At 38.3% G+C, this 23,691-nt stretch overlaps 1 long non-coding RNA gene across 1 annotated transcript in view; it reads left to right on the top strand.

Annotated features, from left to right (window-relative positions):
• The window catches only part of LOC147917150 (uncharacterized), a 43,261-nt gene extending 21,643 nt beyond the window's left edge, over window positions 1–21,618 (top strand). Inside the window, exons 3-4 of the long non-coding RNA XR_015552375.1 lie at window positions 6,335–6,523; window positions 19,425–21,618. This is a non-coding gene — a long non-coding RNA (uncharacterized LOC147917150). The remainder of the gene's footprint in view (window positions 1–6,334; window positions 6,524–19,424) is intronic.
• Window positions 21,619–23,691: the final 2,073 nt, after the last annotated feature.

Here is a 23,691-nt window from a genome sequence, read left to right as displayed (position 1 = left end):
TTTCTCCTATGAGTTTTATGGTTTCAGGTCTTACATTCAAGTCTTTAATCCATTTTGAGTTAATTTTTGTGTATGGTGTAAGATAATGGTCTACTTTAATTCTTTTGCACGTGGCTGTCCAATTTTCCCAACAACTCTTATTTTGTGTGTGTGTGTAAGGAAGATCAGCCCTGAGCTAACATCCAATGCCAATCCTCCTCTTTTTTTTTTTCCAAGGAAGATTGGCCCTGGGCTAACATCTATGCCCATCTTCCTCTGCTTTATATGGGACGCCGCCACAGCATGGCTTGACAAGCGGTGCGTCAGTGTGCGCCTGGGATCTAAACCTGCAAACCCTGGGCCGCTGAAGCAGAGCACGTGCACTTAACCACTATGCTGCCAGACCGGCCCTCAACAACACTTATTGAAGAGATTTTCCTTTCTCCATTGTATGTTCTTGGCTCCTTTGTCAAAGATTAGCTGTCTGTAGATGTGTGGGTTTATTTCTGGGCTTTCAATTCTGTTGCATTGATCTGTGTAGTTTCTTTTCTGCTAGTACCATGCTGTTTTGATTACTATAGCTTTGTAGTATATTTTGAAGTCAGGGATTATGATGCCTCCAGCTTTGTTCTTTTTTCTCAGGATTGCTTTGGATGCTTGGGGTCTTTTGTTGTTCTATATAAATTTTAGGATTCTTTGTTCTATTTCTGTGAAGAATGTCATTGGGATTCTGATTGGGAGTGCATTGAATCTGTAGATTGCTTTAGGTAAATGGACATTTTAACTATGTTTATTCTTCCAATCCATGAGCATGGAATATGTTTCCATTTCTTTATGTCATCATTGATTTCTTTCAATAATGTCTTATCGTTTTCAGTGTATAGGTCTTTCACCTCCTTGGTTAAGTTAATTCCTAGATATTTAATTCTTTTTGTTGCCATCATAAATGGAATTGTTTTCTTGACTTCTCTTTCTGTTAGTTTGTTAAGAGTGTATAGAAATGCAACTGATTTTTTAAGTTGATTTTGTACCCTGCAATTTTGCTGTAGTTGTTGATTATTTCTAATAGTTTTCTGGTTGATTCTTTAGGGTTTTTGTATATGGAATGATGTCATCTGCAAACAACGAGAATTTCACTTCTTCCTTTCCAATTTGGATCCCTTTTATTTCTTTTTCTTGCTTAATTGCTCTGGCCAAAACCTCTAGTACTATGTTGAATAGGAGTAGCAAGAGTGGTCATCCTTGTTTTGTTCCTGTTCTCAGAGGGATGGTTTTCAGTTTTTCACTGTTAAGTACGTTATTGGCTGTGTGTTTGTCATATATGGCCTTTATTATGTTGAGGTACTTTCCTTCTATGCCCATTTTACTGAGAGTTTTTATCATAAATGGAGGTTGGATCTTGTCAAATGCTTTCTCTGCATTTATTGAGAAATGTGGTTTTTATTCCTCTTTTTGTTACTGTGGTGTATCATGTTGATTGATTTGCAGATTTTTACCCATCCCTACATCCCTGGAATAAATACCACTTGATCATGGTGTATGATCCTCTTAATGTATTTCTTCTAGGTTGTCCAGTTTGTGGCAAATAGTTTTTCATGTATTCTCATATAATCCTTTGCATTTCTGTGGTATCCATTTTAATTTCTCCTCTTTCATTTCTAATTTTATTTATTTGAGTCTTCTCTCTTTTTTTCTAGTGAGTCTTGCTAAGAGTTTGTATGTTTATCTTCTTAAAGGACCAGCTCTTAGTTTCATTGATCCTTTCTACTGTTTTTTTGAGTCTCTATTTCATTTATTTCTGCTCAAATTTTTATTATTTCCCTCCTTCTGCTGACTTTGGGCTTTGTTCTTCTTTTTCTAGTTCTGTTAGATGTAGTTTAAGATTACTTATTTGAGATTTTTCTTGTTTGTTGCGTTTGGCCTGTATTGCTATGAATATCCCTCTTTGAACCACTTTTGCTGCATCCCATAAAATTTGGTATGCTGTATTTTCATTTTCATTTGTCTCCAGGTATTTTTTTATTTCTCCTTTGATTTCTTCATTGATCCAATAATTGTTCAGTAGTATGTTGTTTAGTCTCCACATATTTGTGACTTTCCCAGCTTTTTTCTTGTTGTTGATTTCTAGTTTCATAGCATTGTGGTCAGAAAAGATGCTTGATATGATTTCAATCTTCTTAAATTTATTGATGCTTGCCCTGTTTCTCAACATAACATATGGTCTATCTTTGAGAATGTTCTATGTGCATTTGAGAAGAATGTGTATTCTGCTGTTTTTGGATGGAATGTTCTATATATATCTATTAAGTTCATCTGGTCTAGTGTTTCATTTAAGGCTGCTGTTTCCTTGTTGACTTTCTGTCTGAATGATCTATCTGTTGATGTAAGTGGGGTGTTGAGGTCCCCTACTATTATTGTGTTGCTGTCAATTTCTCCCTTGGGGTCTGTTAGTAGTTGCTTTATATACTTTGGTGCTCCTGTGTTAGGTGCATATGTATTCATAGGTGTTATTTCCTCTTAGTGGAATGTTCCTTTTATCGTTATATGCTGCCCCTCTTTGTCTCTCATTGACTTTTTTATCTTGAAGTCTGCTTTGTCTGATATAAGTATGGCAACACCTGCTTTGTTTTGTTTGCCATTTGCTTGGAGTCTCATCTTCCATCCCTTCACTCTGAGCCTATGTTTTTTCTTTAGAGCTGAGATGTGTTTTCTGGAGGCAGCACATTGTTGGGTCTTGGTTTTTAATCCATCCAGCCACTCTGTGTCTTTTAATTGAAGAATTCAATCCATTTACATTGAGTGATTATTGATATATGAGTGCTTAATATTGCCACTTTATCTCTTGCTTTACGGGTATTCTATATGCCCATTGTTTCTTTTCCCTTCTGTTTCTGACTATCATTTCAGTTTGGTGATTTTCTCTGGTGGTTTTCTCAGTTTTCTCTTTATTTATGATTTGTGGCTCTGCTTTGATTTTTTTGTTTAGTGGTTATCATGAAGTTTGTGTAAAAGATCTCATAGATGAGATAGTCCTTTTTCTGGTAGCCTCTTATTTCCATTAGCCTAAGCAGGTTCCATCCTGTTCCTCTTCCCCTTCTGAGTTATTGTTGTCACAAATTATTCTTTTTTTGTTGTGAGTTAGTGACTGAAGTGAAGTGTTTGCAATTATTTTTGATGCTTTCCTTCCCTTTATCTTCTATGTTATAGTTGTTTGCTAACCTGTTTTGATAGAGAGGTGCAGTTTTCTGATTTTGTCTATTTATCTCCTTGCTCAAAGCTTGTAAACTTTTGCCTTTTTGTTACAGATAGGAGGGCTTCCTTCATCATTTCCTGTAAAGGAGGTCCAGTGACAAACACCTCCCTCAGCTTTTGTTTATCTGGGAAAGCTTTTATTTCTCCATCATATCTGAAGGATGGTTTCACTGGATAGAATATTCTTGGCAGAAAGTTTTTGTCTTTCAGTATTTTGAGCATGTCATTCCAATCTCTCCTAGCCTTTAAGGTTTCTGCTGAGAATTCCATTGAAAGCCTGATAGGGATTCCTTTACAGGTTATTTTCTTCTGCCTTGCTGCCCTTAATATTTTTTGTTTGTCATTGACTTTTGCCAGTTTTACTATTATATGCCTTGGAGAAGGTCTTTTTGCATTGATGTAATTAGGAGTTCTATTGGCTTCATGTACTTGTAAGTCCAGTTCCTTCCCTAGGTTTGGAAAGTTCTCAGCTATTATTTCTTTGAACAAGCTCTCTGCTTTCTCCCCCACTTCTCCCTTTGGAATACCTATAATCCTTTCATAATTGAGTTGTGAACCATGGAAATTCTTCCATGGGTTGAACAATTCTTCCTTTCTATAGCTTTCACCATTAGTCTATTCTCTTTTCTTATTCATTCATTCATTCTCTTATACATTCCTTAAGCCTTTATTAAGTGCCTCCTCTGTGCAATGCACTGTAATATAAGCAAGAAGATTAAAGATGAATAGAACACAGGCATTGCCCTTGGAGAACCAACTGTTTAGTGGGGGTGTTGATCATGAGAGAAGATAATTATGAAGCCACTGGTAGAGGCTTCTATAGAGACCTGAACCAAGAACTAGGGATGCATAGAAGATGGTTGGAACAGCTTACTCTGCCTGAGAGAATTGGGGAAATGACAAAGAAGGTGTAATTTCAACTGATTCTTGAAGGAGTTTGTGAGCAAAGGTGGGCTTAGGGAAGCTGGGGTGGGTGGGTGTGAGTAACTTAGATATTCAAATAATGAAAACTAACATTTTATACTTGACTATTTGAGAATCAGAAATATAATGGTCTGCATGTTACATAGTCCATCCTTATTGTACCCTCCAAGAGTTCTCTTTTCCCAGGCTGAGTATTCTCAGTTCTTTCAACCATTCTCATTTGCCTTCTTTTCCATTCTTTTTATCATCCTGGTCACCATCCTTTGTGTTTACTCTGGTTTGTCCTACTCAAACCAGAGTGGGAACTGAAGATGTTATTGCAGTTGGGATGTGACTAGTGTAGAATAGAGGGAGACCATCACCTCCATGGTTCTGGATACCATAATTAATGAAACCAAATTTTCCAAAGTTTTGGATCTTGACCATTTGATCCAGTGTATTTCCTGATCCCCTCAGCTTTTTGTTGTTGTTGGATTTCATAAGCCACCCATTTTGTCCTCATCTAAAATGCAGAAATGACATTTGCCAAGATTAACCTTCCCTTTTGCCATGAATCCAGCAGCTAGCTTTCTTAAGTTATTGCCACTTTACCAGATATAAAACTACCCAGCCCCTTACCATTCAGCTGCATCTCTCCATTTGTTTTAGACTCTCTTCTCTTCTATCTAAACCGTGGTCCTTTCCCTTGACCATGAGGATAGGAGGAGAATAAGAACTAGGTGGTCCTGCCCTTGCTTTCCCACCAGCCAACCCACACCATCTCTTCACCACATCACTGGGAGATCGAGCTGAAGGGGTGTTAGGTTGAGGTTGGCATTCCAGTCCCATGTCATCTGCAGTGTTTGCTGTGACTCTGATAGCACTTATAAAATGAAGGTCATTGTATTAATGCCACTGTCTCCTAACAGATTGTCTCCTAGGTGCTGAAAGCACAGGTTCTAGAGCCTTACTGGCAGGGTTCAAATCCTGCCTTCTCCACTTATTTCCTATGTAATCTTGAGCAACTCACCAAATTTCTCTGGACCTCAGTTTCCTCCTCTCTAAAATGGGCATAGTAATAGTATTTTCCTCACAGCATTATTGTAATCATTAAAAGACTTAATATATGTAAAGTGTCTCACACATAGAAAGCACACGATAATGTTAGCTATAACTATTATTATTTCTGATCTGCATGATCATCCTGGAAATAGATCTTGTCTCTATTTTACAATTTAGGAAACTGAGGCTCAGAATTAAGCCATTAGTTCAAGGCCACAAGGCCACTAGAAGCCAGAACCAGGATTTGAACTTACATCTTTTTCTAAGGTGTATGTGTTCTCTCATCTATTCCATGTTGCCCCTCATAGGGCTAATAACACCCTTCCTTTCTGCCCTATTGGTTTATTGTTTGGATGAAAATTTAATATTCATGAAAATTTTTTAAATTATGAAAATAAAAGGTTTATGAAATTTGAGGGGAAAGAGAGATAAAATAAATGGAAAGATGAAAGATACAGTCATTATGATTAGAAATGCTCCTAGATTTAATATCAAGGGAATTTTATTCCCATTATGTCTCTTTGTTTCTTTGATAAAAGAAATAAGCTATAATGCTGATTATATTAGGCATATTAATAGAATCAATTATGCTTATACAGATTTTTCTCTTACTCTGATTAAACAAGATAATTCTTCCAAGGTGCATTGAGTTTGGTGTCATTTTTCTTGCCAAGGCTAAATGCACTTTAGGTACTAATAGAGATGGAAAGATAATGCTTTTGAGATGTACAGTAATAGAACAGTAAATTTGCAACTTAACATCTTTACAAAGAGCAAATGTAAAAGTTCCAGCTCCTTCATAATTACTTTTTTCTCACAAGAACAAACTTTTACAAAATGGGAAATAAAAAATATAGGATAAAAAAGGAGAGAGAGAAGTTGTCCAATACTGAATAATTAAAAATTTACTGTCCTTCCCCAGATGGATTTTAAAACTTTGATTATTCTTTTTTGAGCACTCATTAGTACCAAAGGGCTGATTGTAGCATAGCTATTGGTCACCAGCATGTGGACACGTTGACAAACTGAGTCATTGTTCCACCACATTTTTAAGGAGAGGGAGATAGTATAATCCAAAAAGTAGGGAGGAAGTCAAGATGGCAGCGTAGGCAGACTCTGAACTCACCTCCTCCCGCAGACACAGCCAATTTACAACTACCCATGGAAAAATTACCCCTGAGACAGAACTGAAAACTGGATAAGAGGAACTCCTGCAACAATGGACAATCCTAACTGAGATAGAAGAGGCAGAAACTCCCTTCTGGAGAGGAAGAACGCCACCTTCACAAGCCACAGCGCCTCACGGCCGCCTGGGAGCCGCCCACAGGTACGCAGCCCTCCCTGGAGGAGTGGGGCCCTGAGCCGGGGAACGCCCCCACTGGGGGCATTTTGTGGACCCAGCAAAACCCAGATGAGTGGCAGAATAACTGACTTTGCCTGCTACTAAAACATTGAGGAGTACCCCCAGAAAAGCTGGTTCACAAAGAAATTAAAAACCGGCTCTTAAAGGGCCCACAGGCAAACTCACCAATTTCAGAAAGCAACCTAAAATCACCAGAAAGAAAGGTACACAGAGCTTTGGTGAAAAGAGACTCACCTGATAGGCCCTGAGTGCATCTCCGTGAGAGGTGAGACCTCTCCAGGGACTGGGACATTGGTGGCGGCCATTGTTGTGGCCCGGTGTGGGGGTGCTGACTCAGACGCCATTGGAGTTCTCCCTGGGGCCTGCAAGCCCAGGGTCTGCCCCACCCACTAGAGCACTGATTTAATCCAGCTCAACCAGGGCAGGCAGCCCACCCTAGAGAATGGCCCCACCCAACAACAAGCCCTCAGCAACTTGTGGGCCTGCATAGATTGGTGACTGTATTCTCAGCAGCCTGGCAACTGAGCTGACTTCAGTGGGGTAGGCACGCACAAGGAGCAGGTGGAGAGTGTGGGGCATTGGTGGAGTGTGTAGGACTCCCGCCCTGGAGAGACTGGGTCCGCATTGGGAGGTCGGGGCGCGCACACAGGGCAGGACTGTGTTGACTGTGTGTGTGGACCTGTGGGTGGCAGGGCTTATCAGCTGCAGAAGACTTGTGCTTCTCAAAGACCCACATAGGGGGTTTGCCCCACCTTCCAAAGCCTGAAACAATTGGGTGCTCGTATGCCTGTGGCCAGCCCCACCCAGCTGCAATCCTCAGAGAGCTGACAAGAGACCTAAAGGCTGGAGGCTTATAGCAATTGTAAGCCCCTGAGCCTAACAACCTGCCACGCTGGGGGCCTACTCACTTAAAAGAAATACTGCAACACAAATATGGTATTAGAACTTGCAGCCAACTGTGCTGGGGCTCCCCACACCTGATAAAGAGACTGAAGGGCCCACAACAACTACAAGCAGCTGAGCATTACAACAGCTGGCCAGGAGCATAACTCGGCGTCCCTGGGTGCCTACAGGGAGCGCAAACAGGCCACAACAGAAGGACACACGTAGCCCACATAGGGGTCACCCCTGGAACATTGAGAACTGAGGTAAGCACACTGCAGGCCTCCTAAGCCATCTCTTACATAAGGTCACCTATCCAAGAGCAGGAGACGTAGCTGACCTACCTAATATGTAGACACAAGCACAGGGAAAGAGGCAAAATGAGGAGGCACAGGAATACATTCCAAGTAAGGGAACAGGACAAAACCCCAGAAAAGGAACTAAGTGAAACAGAAATGAGCAACCTACCTGACAGAGAGTTCAAACTAAGAGTGTTAAGGATGCTCACTGATCTGGGGAGAAGAATAGATGAACTCAGTGAGAATGTCAACAAAGAAATGGAAGATATAAAAAAGAACCAATCAGAAATGAAGAATACAATACTGGAAATTAAAAATTCACTAGACGGACTCAAAAGCAGAGTAGAGGATACAGAAGAACGGATCTGTGAGCTGGATGAAAGACTAGAAGAAATCACCCAAGCTGAACAGGTAAAAGAGAAAAGAATTAAAAAGAGTGAGGACAGTCTAAGGGACCTCTGGGACAACATCAAGTGCACTAACATCTGTGTTATAGGTGTCCCGGAAGGAGAAGAGTGAGACAAAGGGGCAGAGAATCTATTCCAAGAAATAATAGATGAAAATTCCCCTAACCTAAGGGAGGAAGCAGAGATCCAAGTACAGGAATCACAGTGAGCCCCAAACAAGATAAACCCAAAGAGGCCCACACCAAGACACATCATAATTAAAATGTCCAGAATGAAAGATAAAGAGAAAATCCTAAAAGCCGCAAGAGAAAGTCAAGTTACATACAAAGGAAACCTCATAAGGCTATCAGCTGACTTCTCAGCAGAAACCTTACAGGCTAGAAGAGAATGGCATGATATATTTAAAGTTCTAAAAGGAAAAAACTTATAGCCAAGAATACTCTACCCAGCAAGGTTATTATTCAAAATGGAAGGAGAGATAAAAAATTTCCCAGACAAGCAAAAATTAAAGGAGTTTGTCACCAAGAAACCAGTGCTACAAGAAATGTTAAAGGGACTGATTTAAGGGAAAAAGAGAAGACCACAAATAGGAAAAATTATCTATTTCCATGATAAGAGGGTAATGGATACAAATGCACAAAAAAGAGGTTAGATATGATATCAAAAACATAAAATGAGGGAGGAGGGGAGTTAAAGAGTAGAGCTTTCAGACAGAGTTCAAACTAAAGAGACCATCAATTCTGTATAGAAGAAGAAAGGAACAGAGAAGGACTACTAAAACACTGAGAAAAAAAAGTTAAAAAATGGCAGTAAGTATATACTTATCAATAGCTACTTTAAACGTCAATGGACTAAATGCTCCAATTAAAAGGCATAGGATGGCTGATTGGATAAAAAAACAAGACCCATATATATGCTGCATACAACAGACACACTTCAGACCTAAAGACACTCACAAACTGAAAGTGAAGCGATGGAAAAAGATACTCCATGCAAATGGCAATGAAAAGAAAGCTGGGGTAGCAGTACTCATATCAGACAAAATAGACTTTAAAACAAAAACTGTAAAAAGAGACAAAGAAGGGCATTACATAATGATCAAGGGAACAATCCAACAAGAGGATACAATACTTGTAAATATCTACGAACCCAATGTAGGTGCACCTAAATATATAAAGCAATTATTAACAGACATAAAAACAGAAATAGACAGTAACACAATAATAGTAGGGGACTTTAACTCTCCACTTACACCAACGGATAGATCATCCAAACAGAAGATCAATAAGGAAACATTGGCCTTAAATGATACACTAGAACAGATGGACCTAGTAGATATATACAAAGCATTCCATCCAAAAACCAAAGAATACACGTTCTTTTCAAATGCACATGGAACATTCTCCAGGATTGATTACATATTAGGCCACAAAACAAGTCTCCATAAATTTAAGAAGATTGAAATAATACCAAGCATCTTTTCTGACCACAACCGTATGAAGCTAGAAATCAACTATAGGAAGAAAATCAGAAAAGCCACAAATACGTGGAGATTAAACAAAATGCTACTGAACAACGACTGGGTCAATGAAGAAATCAAAGAAGAAATCAAAAAATATCTGGAGACAAATGAAAATGAAAATACGACATGCCAGAATTTATGGGATACAGCAAAAGTGGTTCTAAGAGGGAAATTTATAGCAATACAGGCCTATCTCAACAAACAAGAAAAATCTCAAATAAACAATCTAACAATGCACCTAAAGGAACTGGAAAAAGAAGAACAAAAAAAGCCCAAAATGAGTAGAAGAAGGGAAATATTAAAAATCAGACCAGAAATAAATGACATAGAGACCAAAGAAACAATAGAAAAAATTAATAAAACCAAGAGCTGGTTCTTTGAAAAGATCAACAAAATTAACAAACCTTTAGCTAGACTCACCAAGAAAAAAAGAGAGAAGGCACAAATAAGTAGAATCAGAAATGAAAGAGGAGAAATTACAACAGATACCTCAGAAATACAAAAGATTATAAGAGAATACTATGAAAAGCTATATGCCAACCAATTTGACAATCTGGAAGAAACGGATAAATTCTTAGAATCATACAACCTTCCAAAACTGGATCAAGAAGAAGTAGAGAATTTGAATAGACCAATCACCAGTAAGGAGTTCGAAACAGTAATCAAAAACCTCCCCAAAAATAAAAGTCCAGGACCAGACGGCTTCCCTGGTGAATTCTACCAAACATTCAAAGAAGACTTAATACCTATCCTTCTCAAACTCTTCCAAAAAATTGAGGAGGAGGGGACGCTCCCTAACTCATTCTATGAAGCCGACATTACCCTGATACCAAAACCAGACAAGGACAACGCAAAAAAAGAAAATTACAGGCCAGTATCACTGATGAACATCGATGCAAAAATCCTCAATAAAATACTAGCAAATCGCATACAACAATACGTTAAAAAGATTATACACTATGATCAAGTGGGATTTATTCCAGGCATGCAGGGATGGTTTAACATTCGCAAATCAATCAATGTGATACACCACATTAATAAAATGAAGAATAAAAATCACATGATCATCTCGATAGATGCAGAGAAAGCATTTGACAAGATACAGCATCCATTTATGATAAAAACTCTGAATAAAATGGGTATAGAAGGAAAGTACCTCAACATAATAAAGACCATATATGAGAAACCCACAGCTAATATCATCCTCAATGGTGAAAAACTGAAAGCTATCCCTCTAAGAACAGGAACCAGACAAGGATGCCCACTGTCACCACTCCTATTTAACATAGTACTGGAAGTCCTAGCCAGAGCAATCAGGCAAGAGAAAGAAATAAAAGGGATCCAAATTGGAAAGGAAGAAGTGAAACTGTCACTATTTGCAGATGACATGATTTTCTATATAGAAAACCCTAAAGAATCCACCAGAAAACTTTTAGAAGTAATAAACGAATATGGTAAAGTTGCAGGATACAAAATCAACATACAAAAATCAGTTGCATTTCTATACACTAACAGCGAAGTAGCAGAAAGAGAAATTAAGAAGGCCATCCCATTTACAATTGCAACAAAAAAAAAATAAAATACCTAGGAATAAACTTAACCAAAGAGGTGAAAGAGCTGTACACCGAAAACTATAAAACATTGCTGAAAGAAATTGAAGACGACACAAAGAAACGGAAAGATATTCCGTGCTCTTGGTTTGGAAGAATTAACATAGTTAAGATGTCCATACTTCCTAAAGCAGTCTATAGATTCAATGCAATCCCTATCAAAGTTCCAACAACATTTTTCACAGAAATAGAACAAAGAATCCTAAAATTTATATGGAACAACAAAAGACCCCAAATAGCTAAAGGAATCCTGAGAAAAAAGAACAAAGCTGGAGGTATCACACTCCCTGATTTCAAAATATACTACAAAGCTATAGTAACCAAAACAGCATGGTACTGGCACAGTACCACTGGCACAAAAACAGACACACAGATCAATGGAATAGAATCGAAAGCCCAGAAATAAACCCACACATCTATGGACAGCTAATCTTTGACAAAGGAGCCAAGAACATACAATGGAGAAAAGAAAGTCTCTTCAACAAATTGTTTTGGGAAAACTGGATAGCCACATACAAAAAAATGAAAGTAGACCCTTACCTTACACCATACACAAAAATTAACTCCAAATGGATTAAAGACTTGAATGTAAGACCTGAAACTATGAAACTTCTAGAAGAAAACATAGGCAGTACGCTCTTCAACATCGGTCTTTGCAACATATTTTCAACACCATGTCTGACCGGGCAAGAGAAACAATAGAAAAAATAAACAAATGGGACTACATCGAACTAAAAAGCTTCTGCACAACAAAGGAAACCATCAACAAAACGAAAAGACAACCTAACAATTGGGAGAAGATATTTGCAAACCATACATCTGATAAGGGCTTAATCTCCAAAATATATAAAGAATTCATGCATCTCAACAACAAAAAAACTAACAACCCAATTAAAAAATGGGCAAAAGACCTGAACAGACATTTCTCCAAAGAAGATATACAGATGGCCAACAGACACATGAAAAGATGTTCAAAATCATTAACTATCAGGGAAATGCAAATTAAAACTACAATGAGATATCACCTCATGCCCGTCAGAATGGCTATAATTAACAAGACAGGAAACAACATGTGTTGGAGAGGATGTAGAGAGAAGGGAACTCTCATACACTGCTGGTGGGAGTGCAAACTGGTGCAGCCACTAAGGAAAACAGTATGGAGATTCCTCAAAAAATCAAGGATAGAACTGCCATATGATCCAGCTATTCCACTGTTGGGTATTTATCCAAAGAACTTGAAAACACCAATGCATAAAGATACATGCACCCCTGTGTTCATTGCAGCGTTATTCACAATAGCCAAGACTTGGAAGCAACCTAAGTGCCCATCAAGGGACGAATGGATAAAGAAGATGTGGTATATACACACAATGGAATACTACTCAGCCATAAGAAACAATGAAATCCAGGCATTTGTGACAACATGGATGGACATTGAGGGTATTATGCAAAGTGAAATAAGTCAGAGGGAGAAGGTCAAATACCGTATGATTTCCTTCATTAAGTAGTAGATAATAACAACAATAAACACATAGAGACAGAAAAAAAAAAACAAAAAGTACATGAACACAAAGGAATTCATGAACAACAGAATGGTCTGGGTGGCCCTTTCTTCTGGGGATGCTTTTGGAGAAAGGTTGGTGCTGTGAAGATGCTGGGACTGCCTCTTATGCCTGTACAAGAGAACCACCATGTACCCACTTGAGAAGGCCATAAGCCCTATTAGGGAAACATCTCAGAATATCCTTAGTGTGGAAAATATGTACCCGAGGAAGTGACTCAAGGGTGAAAGTGAGCAGGATTCGGTGACAAACAGAAGATAGGCCGAGGTCATATTGGGGGTGGCAACAGTGGAGACTAAGTAGCGAGCATCAGTGGACATATTGAAGATCTATAGGAAGAGAATGCAATACAGGTTGTGATGTGAGGATTTATGTTTGAACTTTGCCAAACAGGAGCTTCTGGCGCTGAGGATGATGGTTTGGAGGATGCTCAGCAGGCAGCTGGTACAAACGGAGAGGCCCCTCATCAACCTGTACAAGTAGAGAACTTATTTACATTTGACAATATTCCAAAAAGTCTGAGACCCAAAAACATCTGTAACCATGAACCTCATGGTTAGCAGCATTACTATGTGGATTAGGGCCAAGTGACTGATGGTCAAGTCAGTGGGCTTTGGGCTGTGCTTGAGAAGAAAGGTGTGGACCTGGAAGAGCAGAAGGATAGTGTTGGCTGTGATCCCAAAGACAATATGGGAGAAAAGGGCATTTTTTATGGCAATGAAAGTGTAAAGTTTTTCATTGTTTTTATTCATCTTTCTGGTGAAAAGAAGCATATAGTAAAGGAGAAAAGCAAAATAAATTATCTTTATCACAAATATTACCACCTTCATCAATTTCAACAAACACTGTTGCTGCCATCAAAATATGTGGATTAATCTTGATACATGCCTTTTCACCGTTCAATACTGAAGCCCAGCATCCTATTTTTATCTCACCTTTGAGTTTTTCAACGGCAAGGCAATGATTTATTTGCTTTAGATCTGCAGCAACCTGATAAAATGCCCCGTATGTAGCAAGAGCTCTACAATTTTGGGTGAATATGAGTGAGGAGGATTGCAAAAAAGTGGAAATAAGACCCTCTCAAGCAAAAAATGTCAGTGGCACAACAATGCACACAGTTATATGATCTCAGTGCTATCTTTATTCTGGTCTATTTATTGCCTGACCAAAGAGTCTTAATACATTAACAGATAAAATGTTGGTAAGTGTGAGCCGTTAAGTCAGACTGCTTGAATTTAAGTCTATGATCTGACATTTACTAAAAGTGTGACCTTCAGCAATCACTTAACACATATGAGCCCCAATTATCTCATCTGTAAAATATGGTCATATTGCCTCTGTCACAGAGATCTTATGAGTGTAAAAAGATTAAATATACACACCAACCTGGAAGTTTTTGCACATAATTATCTCTATAAAAATGTTAGTGATTGTTTTTATTATGTAGTTCCTCATATACGTGACTTGGGAGAGTTAGTGCGGTTCTCTTAATAATTTCCTAGGGTATCCCTGCCTCAAAGGGAGAGGTAAATGACTACCAAAATAGTAGACTCTTTTTAACAATCTCTGTTCACAGGACTCTGATGGAATTTTAGGCCTTTTTTCTGAATCCTCCAAGATTTATTTTACATATTTTTGATTATCATGCAAGAAAAAAATCTAGTCTAAGTGGGCAGAGTAGAGTTATCAATTATCAGCAGGACCACATTCCAAAATTTCTTTTCTTTCCATTCTTAGGAATGTTGAATCAGGTTGGAAAATATAACCAAAATATAAGTAGATTTTTTTAATGTTTTAATCAGAGGACAGGTTTCCACCCCAAACCCTGAAAGGTGTATCCCCATAAGAGTTCAAGCATTCAAGTCTCCTTCCAGTAGGCAATGAGATTTTCCAGAGTCATGGGATGCAAGTGTAAAAATTATACTGGGGAATTTAGTGATGACCTACTCATGGAATGTTTCCCTGTGGGAGGCCGGTATTTACTTTATTTCAGTTTTAATTCAAATCCTTTAAACATGGGGTACATAACATTGTAAAATGGGTCCAGTCACATATTCTCGTGGTTTTATCATTTGAGAATGAAAGGTATAAAGCTAAGTTATTTTCACAGCTACTTAGTGCATTGTGGCTCTATAATGTAAGTTACTAAGGGAGTTCAGAAATGCTAAGGAGCTATAAACATTTAAGTATCTAAGGCATAGTTGGATAAATGGTCTAAAACCTTTGCAAAAGTCTCATTGTCTAAAAGAGAAATTCCCTAGTAGCATTAGAAAAAGCTAATCTTTTCCATATTAATGATGAAGTTAGTGACACAATCTTCTCCATTCACACATTCAGAAAATTTGGATTTGCTTCCTTCATATGCCCATGAGGAACAACAAAAAAATATTAATGACCCATCTGTCTCCAAGTTTTATGGGTTGCACACTATTATTAAGCACATAACCCTAATGGTTTCTGTGTCTTCTATGTATTTATAGATGGCATATACTTATTTCTATGCATCTATTTCATGTAAGTTACAAAATATATACTGATAATATTTTAAGAATAACATTAAATAGATATATAATACTTTAAAAGATAATATTGTAAAAGAATGAGATAGAATAAAATAAAAATTATAAAATTGCTTTCTATCATGTTATTGCTGTGAAGTACAGGCTTTAGTTTGTTTCAGTTTAAGTCAGTTTTAAAAAATACAAACACATAGAATTGTAAAACCAGTCATCTGTAAATTGAGGATGTAGGACTACATTATTTTTAGTGTTATTTAGGGGACAAACATAAATGTTTAAGGAAAGGCAGGAGTGTGCAGATGCCATGAGTTTGCAATAATATTCAGGAAATCATGGTTTAGGTGGTCATTGCTTTAAAACAATAGAAAATATTATTTTTCTATAGGAAAAATTCTGCAGTAAGAGCTAGAAAACTTTATGTCCTTTTTCCAGAATATTGATTAAGGAAAGTGACATAATTTGATGCGTTCATGAGCACATACTTATATTTGCTCTCATACGGTACCAGGAGAGATAACAGAAAATATAACTCTAATCATCCAGTTATCTCAAACTTCCAGAATCACACACAACTGTATCAACAAAACACATATTCTGAATATCTATGTTCTGTGTTTATATATAAATATTATGAAGAAAGATATATACCTATTCCTTTGCTAATATAGTATTTTGTTAGAAAACATATTCTGGAGAATATGAACACTTTATAAAAACAAGCTAAAATAAATTCTGTTAGTGTGTCCTCTCGCAGCCATCCTTCATCACACTGACCGCCTGAATTGCGCACCACTGTTTAGGAGATCAGGATGACAGACATAAACTCTTTGCCATCAGCAGGATGATCTAGGAGACCTTCCTCAAAGAAGGCTTTTAGGAGTTGTTGATATTGAGATGGTATCTGGCTCATTCAATGTACCAAGCACAAAAATCTCATTTCACACACTGGAGAAAACAAGCTGCCCTCAGAGAGACTTGAGGTTCTCAGTATAAGGACATATATCACAGGGAAAATAACATGGAAGAAAATTCTGAAATAAGTCATATTCAGAGAGGCCATATTTGAGAAAAGGAAGGAAAGGCTAAGTGGGCTTGTTGTGGGGAGGAACATGAATGGAATAAGAAATATCAAATAGAAATCTGAGCATTCTTTTTGGAAAGTTACCACCAGAAGATCTTAGAGCTGATAGTGAAGGCTGAGTTACCCTCAGGCCAAAGGTAATGCAGTTAAGACTCCCTTTAGTACCCTGATCAAGGAAGCAGTCACTTTAGACATTCTGCATTGTGCAATTACCCAAATCATAGATAACAAGTGGTAGCATCATCAAATGGGCCACAATCTTAAGGTCATTGCACTCAATCCAGTGGTCAGAAGAGAAATGGAGAGTGTAATGGAAAGAAGAAACCCCTTACCAGACTCCAATGCAACTTTGGGTGTTTATGACCTTGTGGGTGGGACAGATTACAGGGTGAAGAGAGGGAAGGGAAGGCAGAACCGTTTTCTCATCTGTAACATGAGCACAATAATGCACAACTCTTAGGTTGAGATGATGTGTAAATAATATGATTTATGGTTAGCACTTAGCAATATGCCTTCGATACATGATAGAGCATACTTTGGTTTGTCATGACACAGCTCAACTTCACCATTGTTTTCATCACTATCATCATCATCTCTAAATTAAAGTTAAAAACAAAAGGTATCTGGGAGGTGAGACTCACCATATGCAAGATGTGTCAGTTTGAGCCGTGGGTATCCTGGGAAACACACTCTACCTTGTGGCACAGCTCTAGCTGGAGAACTATCAAAATAACTGTGAAAAAACAGCTGGCACAGTCAGGGAAGGCAAAATCATCACCAACTAGATGACAGTCCTTAGTGAAATGTATGAACTCTAGGCAAACAAAGAAAAATTTGAAGAATATTTGGGTAAATGAATAGTGGTATTTCTGAAAAATATTGGTGAGAATTATCCATTGCTTTTGCAAATTGAAAGAACTGTAAAGTACAGCTGAGGATGCACACTTGGAGCTAGGATGTTTATAGTACCAATAGTTTTAAATCTTTCTTGAGAAAAATCAGAAGAGAAAGTATTATTCCAAAGTAAAGACACAGGAAACCCTAGAGGCTCTTCATCACAAACACTAAACTGTCATTGCTGAGAAACCCAGGCAGTTCTGCAGGAGAATCCGTTTCCCTGATCAATCCAATAATGAAACAAGAGCAAAGTCTGGCTTTCTCACTAAATAGCTTTTGCTTTCTTTTACCATCATATTCTTGCATCTTAGTAACAAGAACAATTGATTAGTCACATTTATCTGTTCACAATAAGCGCACAAAAAGATATAGTTTGGAAAAAAAGATATAAAAACTCAAGCACAGAGATCATTGCCAGATGGGGTTCATCTTCTCCTAAATTCTCCCCTTAACTAAATGGGTTTGGGCATATCTATTATCAATGAAAGGGGAAGTGGTATGTTTAAATGAATAATATATAGAGAAAATATAAATGGACACAAATAGCCTTCCTCCTTGCCAGATCACTCTTGGGTCTTGGGGAGCCAGGAAGGGGGAGTCACCATTGTCATCACTTTGTTTTCTTTAATTTTAAGAGTCTCATGCTCGACCAACTGAGCTAGCCAGGTGTCTCTATTTTTTCTTTATTTTTAATGCAATTTCAGCCTAATAGTCACTGCCTCTAATTTGAAATATGCTAGCTACTAGAACACATGCTTAAGAACTGACAGCATTAATTTAAACTTATGAAATTAAAACTGGGACAACATATGTCTTCATGAGAAAATACTGTTATTTTGTAGAAATAGGAGGTTAAACTCTCTTTATTAGCTTTGTAAGTTCTGTGTTCTTTTTGAACACAGAAACTCATTTCCTTCTAAAGAACTTGAGATTATTTATATGTAAATATTTATTTTTTAATTACCCAAATGACAGAGACACTTATTACATAATATTACTAATTGACTTATGAAGGTGAGAGAAGCAAAACTGAGTATGTTTAATGAAAATCTAGAGTTAAAACTTATCTCTTCCTTGATGACTATGAATATGAATTCATAATGTTTTAGTCTAAAATAACTAGATAACAGTGTCTTGAGAACTGACATAGCAAGTAAATGACAGTCATTTTATTCAGAGAAATGAATGGAAAGCTAAAATTATTTAATTGGGTATTTCATACAGAAAAAACCAACTAATTTTTATGAATCACCAAATTAAAGGAAAAAGATGATAAGAAAAATTCCCATTGCATTATACAGGAAACAACCCTTTGAACTGTGGAGGAGGGCTAGAGCTGTATCTAAGGATACCAAAAAACCCACTATTAGACCCAATTTGCCTTTTTCCATGGCCTGCCTGAGAACCTGCCCACACACTGAATCTAAGTTTGTGGAATAAAGAGGCACTTACCCAGGCAGATGTGTGGGGTGATCTGTGCATGTGAGAAGAACCTGCATAGTTTAAAGGAGAGGATGTCATTAGCCCATCTCTCTGCAGGCCAGTAATTTTAGTGTCTGTAGAAAGGTGACAAGATCTGGCTGGGGAGGACAGACCTGTGGAGTTCCCAGTGGAACATTTTACCTGTCTCTTTACTTTATTCTTTCCTGGAAAATAACAATCTGGGAAGAGCTATACTCAAAACTTTTCCATCAGTTCCCTTGCCACATCTGTGTGGAGGGATCAGAAGCTTCACAATCATGGCAAGAGCTCTCATTTTGATCCTGAGACCAAATTAGTACAATCCCATTTTATACTTTATTGTCACTACTCTGGAGTGCGAGATTCTTGGTGCCTCACATGGGTTCACAGTGGCTCTGAGTGTCCTCTCCCCACAGTGTGTGATGGGCACCCTCATCCCTAGGTCTATTCTCAAATGGAACATGTGGTTTCTGGGTACTATTGTCCATGTATTCCATGATTTCTGAGCTCTCAGTTTCAGGTTTAAGGCTGTCTTATGGGTTATATAAGATACAAAAAATATCCCTTATGGCCATGGGTGAAGGCAGCAAAAATTTTTTTAACCCAATTTCTTTTCATTTTCCAGGAATCTCTAGAGTAGCCCTAAATGTTGTAAAATATGCACCTCCTGCATATGGAAGACCTCAGACCCTTTGTGAGATAGAATACACATCTTGGAAAAGAGTTGGGAACCTTTGTATTCTGTGACTGATGTATGAGAAACCTCATCCCTCCAGGGCAGCAAATGAGAAATACATCATGATGGACCAGTGTGGTGCTGACCAGAGGGTTTTCTGGCAATAGGCAAACCCACAGGCATAATAAGACTATTTTGTGAAAGCAAAAATGTTATAATTTGATCTCGAAGTACTCTCAGCTTTTTAAATTATTAAATTCATTAGGAAGGAAACCAGAAAAGAGACAAGAGTTTCTGTCCATTCCAAGAGGTTTAAATAGAAAAAAGTAAAAGGCTCAGAAAAATAAATCATGTACCTAGCTATGCTAAATACAGACTGCTGAGACTATTAGGCTTAGTAAAAAGTACCATAATCAGTACTGTGGCCTAACCCAGGCCATGATCAGTGGATTCACTGCCCGTGTCTGTCATTGCTGCCCCTCATCAAAATATGGAACACTTTATTTGTGGCTGTTAATAAGACACACTGAGCAACAAGTGAAAAGCCATGTGGGTGTGGTAACCCCACATACCAAGCAGCAAAGTTCTCTTCTCCAACAGGGTCAGGTGAGCAACATCTAGCAGACACAACAGCCAGCTAAGTTTGGCTTTTTCTCAAGAAGCTATCTGCAAGCAAGTAATTAAATGTCATCAGAATGGATAGCAGCAAAATGGAAACTCTAAGCTATTATTCCTCTATATAAGCATTGAAAAAATTAGGCAGAGAGATTGCTGGGAAGATGGTGGCATAGGAGGACTCTGAACTCACTTCCTCCATGGACACAACAAATTTACAACTACCTGTGGAACAATTACCTCTCAAAGAGAACTGGAATCTGGATAAAAAGAACCCGCACAACAAAGGACAGTGCTGACTGAGGTGGAAGAAGCAGAAATACCTTTATGCTGAGGAAAAAACCACATTCTAGCTGCACTGCTTCACAGCTGAGAGCAATCTTAAGGTACGAAGCTTTTCCTGGAGGAGCAGGGGATCTGAGCAGGAAAGCTTTGCCAAAATAAGCAGCTTTTGAACTCAGCACAACTGAGACAAGTGTCATAATACCTAGCTTTGATGGCTATTAAACAAACAGGGAATACCCCCAGAAAAGCTATCAAACATAAGAGAAAGGAAAACCTGCTCTTAAAGGGCCCACACACAAATTCACCATTCCAGAAACCAACACAAAGTCACCAGAAAGAAAGGTGCATAGTCCTTTGGTAAAAGAGACTCACTTGATAAATCCTGAGTGCATCTCAGAGAGGCAGGAGGCAGCTGGGACCACCTCCCCAGCAACTGAGACACTGGCAGCAGCCATTATTGTGACTTAGTACAGGCATGCTCACACAGATGCTGGCAGACAGCTTTGGATTTCTTCCCCTGGCTTGTTAATGCAGGGGTTTGCCCCATCCACTAGAGAACTGATTTAATCCAGAACTGGTCCTGCCCACCAGCAAGCCTTCAGGGAACTTGTGGGCCAACATAGGCAAAATGTGTGGGACCTCTGCAGTGGGGCAAGTGGGTCCACTTTGTTGGGCAGGGCATGTGCATGGGGCAGGACTGCATTGACAGATATGGGACCCCATGGGTGGTGGGGCTTGTCAGCTGCAGCAGACTTGTGCTGCTGGCCTTCTCAAAAAGCTACATAGAGGATCTGCCCCACCTTCCAATGCCTGAAATGATTGTGTGCTGCTATGCCTGGGGCCAGCCCCACCCAGCTGCGCTCCTGAGAGAACTGACAACAACCTTGCAGGCTGGATGCCTACAGCAATTGTGAGCCCCTGAGCCTAGCAACCAGTCACACTGGGGGCATGACTCACTTAACAGCAAAACAGCAGCAGGAATGTGCTTTTAGACTTGTAGCCAGCAGTGCTGGTGCTCCCCTCACCCAATAAAGTGACTAAAGTGACCATAGCAGCTGCATGCAGCTGAGCCTTACAATCAGCTGGCCAGGGGGCCACCCTAGCCTACCCATGCACTTGCAGCAAGAGCAACCCCACCACAGCAGAAAGGCAGATGTAGCCCACACAGGGAACATTCCTGGAACATTTGGAATTGGTGACAAGAGGGAAGCACATTGCTGGGCCTCATAGGGCATCTCTTACATAAGGCCACATCTCCAAGATTGGGAGACGTAGCTTATCTACCTACTACATAAATAAGCACAAAGAAATAGGCAAAATGAGGAGACAAATGAATATGTTCCAAATAAGAGAACAGGACAAATCCTCAGAAAAGTAACTAAATAATCAGAGATAAACATTCTACCTGATAAAGAGTACAAACTAATAATCAAAAGGATGTTCAGTGATCTTGGGAGAAGAATACATGAACACAGTGAGAACTTCAACAAAGAATTAGAAAATATAAAAAAGAACCAATCAGAAATGAAGAATACAGTAATGGAAATGAAAATTTCACTAGAGAGAATCAACAGTAGCGTAGATGACACAGAAGAATGGATGAGCAAGCTGGATGAAAGACTAGGGGAAATCACCTGAGCTGAACAGAAAAAAGAAAAAAAGAATTAAAAAGAACGAGGACAGTATAAGGGACCTCTGAGACACCAACAAGTGTACTAACATCCATGTTATATGTGTCCCAGAAAGAGAAGAGAGAGATAAAGGGGCAGAGAAACTATTTGAAGAAATAATAGCTGAAAAATTTCCTAACCTAAGGAAGGAAATAGACATCCAGCTACAGGAAGCACAGAGAACACCAAACAAGATGAATCCAAAGAGACCCACACCAAGACACATAATAATTAAAATGGTAATAATTGAAGATAAAGAGAGAATCCTAAAAGCTGCAAGGGAAATGCAACAAGTTACACACAAAGGAAACCCTATGAGGCTATCAGCTGACTTCTCAGCAGAAACTTTACAGGCTAGAAGGGAGTGGCACAATATATTCAAAGTGCTGAAAGGAAAAAACCTACAGCCAAGAATACTCTGCCTGGCAAGGTTATCATTTAGAATGAAGGGAGAGATAAAGAGTTTTCCAGAAAAGCAAAAACTAAAGGAGTTCATCACCAATAAGCCAGCCTTACAAGAAACGTTAAAGGGACTTATTTAAGTGGAAAAGAAAAGACTACAAATAGGAATAAGAAAATTATCAAAGAAAAAAATCACTGGTGAAGGCAAATATACAGTAAAGGTAGCAGATCAACCACCCATGAAACTAATATGAAGGTCAAAAGACAAAATTGTCTATTTCCATGATAAGAGGTTAAAGGATACACACACACAAAAAAGAGGTTAAATATGATATCAAAAACATAAAATGTGGGGGGAGGGGAGTAAAAGAGAAGAGCTTTTAGTAAGATATCAAACTTAAGAAACCATCAGCTTAATATAGATTGCTATATGCATAGATTATTATATATGAACTTCATGGTAATCACAAGCCAGAAACCTATAGTAAATACAGAAAAAATTAAGAGAAGGAATCCAAACGTAAGACTAAAGAAAGCTATCAAATCACAAGGGAAGAGAGCAAGAGAAGAAGAAATGAACAGAAAAGAACTACTAAAACACCCAGAAAAAAGTTACAAAATGGCAATAAGCACCTACTTATCAATAGCTACTTTAAATGTCAATGGACTAAATGCTCCAATCAAAAGACATACAGTGGCTGAATGGATAAAAAGACAAGACCCATATATATGCTGCATACAAGAGACACACTTCAGACCTAAATACATTCACAAAAGTGAGTGAAAAGTGAGTGAAAGTGAAGGAATGGAAAATGATACTCCATGCAAATGGTAATGAAAAGAAAGCTGGGGTAGCAATACTTATATCAGACAAAATAGACTTTAAAACAAAAACTGCAACAAGAGATAAGGGCACTACATAATGATAAAGGGAACAATCCAACAAAAGAATATAACACTTGTAAATATCTATGCACCCAAGTGGGAGCATTTAAATATATAAAGCAATTCTTAACAGACATAAAAGGAGAAATAGCACACAATAATAGTAGGAGATTTTAACACTCCACTTACACCAGTGGATAGATCATTGAAACAGAAGATCAATAAGGAAACATTGGCCTTAAATGACACATTAGACCAGAGGGACTATTAGATATATACAGAAAATTCCATCCAAACACTGCAAAATACACATTCTTTTGAAATGCACATGGAACATTCTCCAGGATAGGTCACACATT

This window comes from Ceratotherium simum, chromosome 5, assembly GCF_057802395.1.
Source record: "Ceratotherium simum simum isolate JZ-2026a chromosome 5, ASM5780239v1, whole genome shotgun sequence".
NCBI lineage: Eukaryota > Metazoa > Chordata > Mammalia > Perissodactyla > Rhinocerotidae > Ceratotherium > Ceratotherium simum.
The sequence above is the reverse complement of the archived record's forward strand: the minus strand, read 5'-3'. Positions and strand labels throughout refer to the sequence as shown.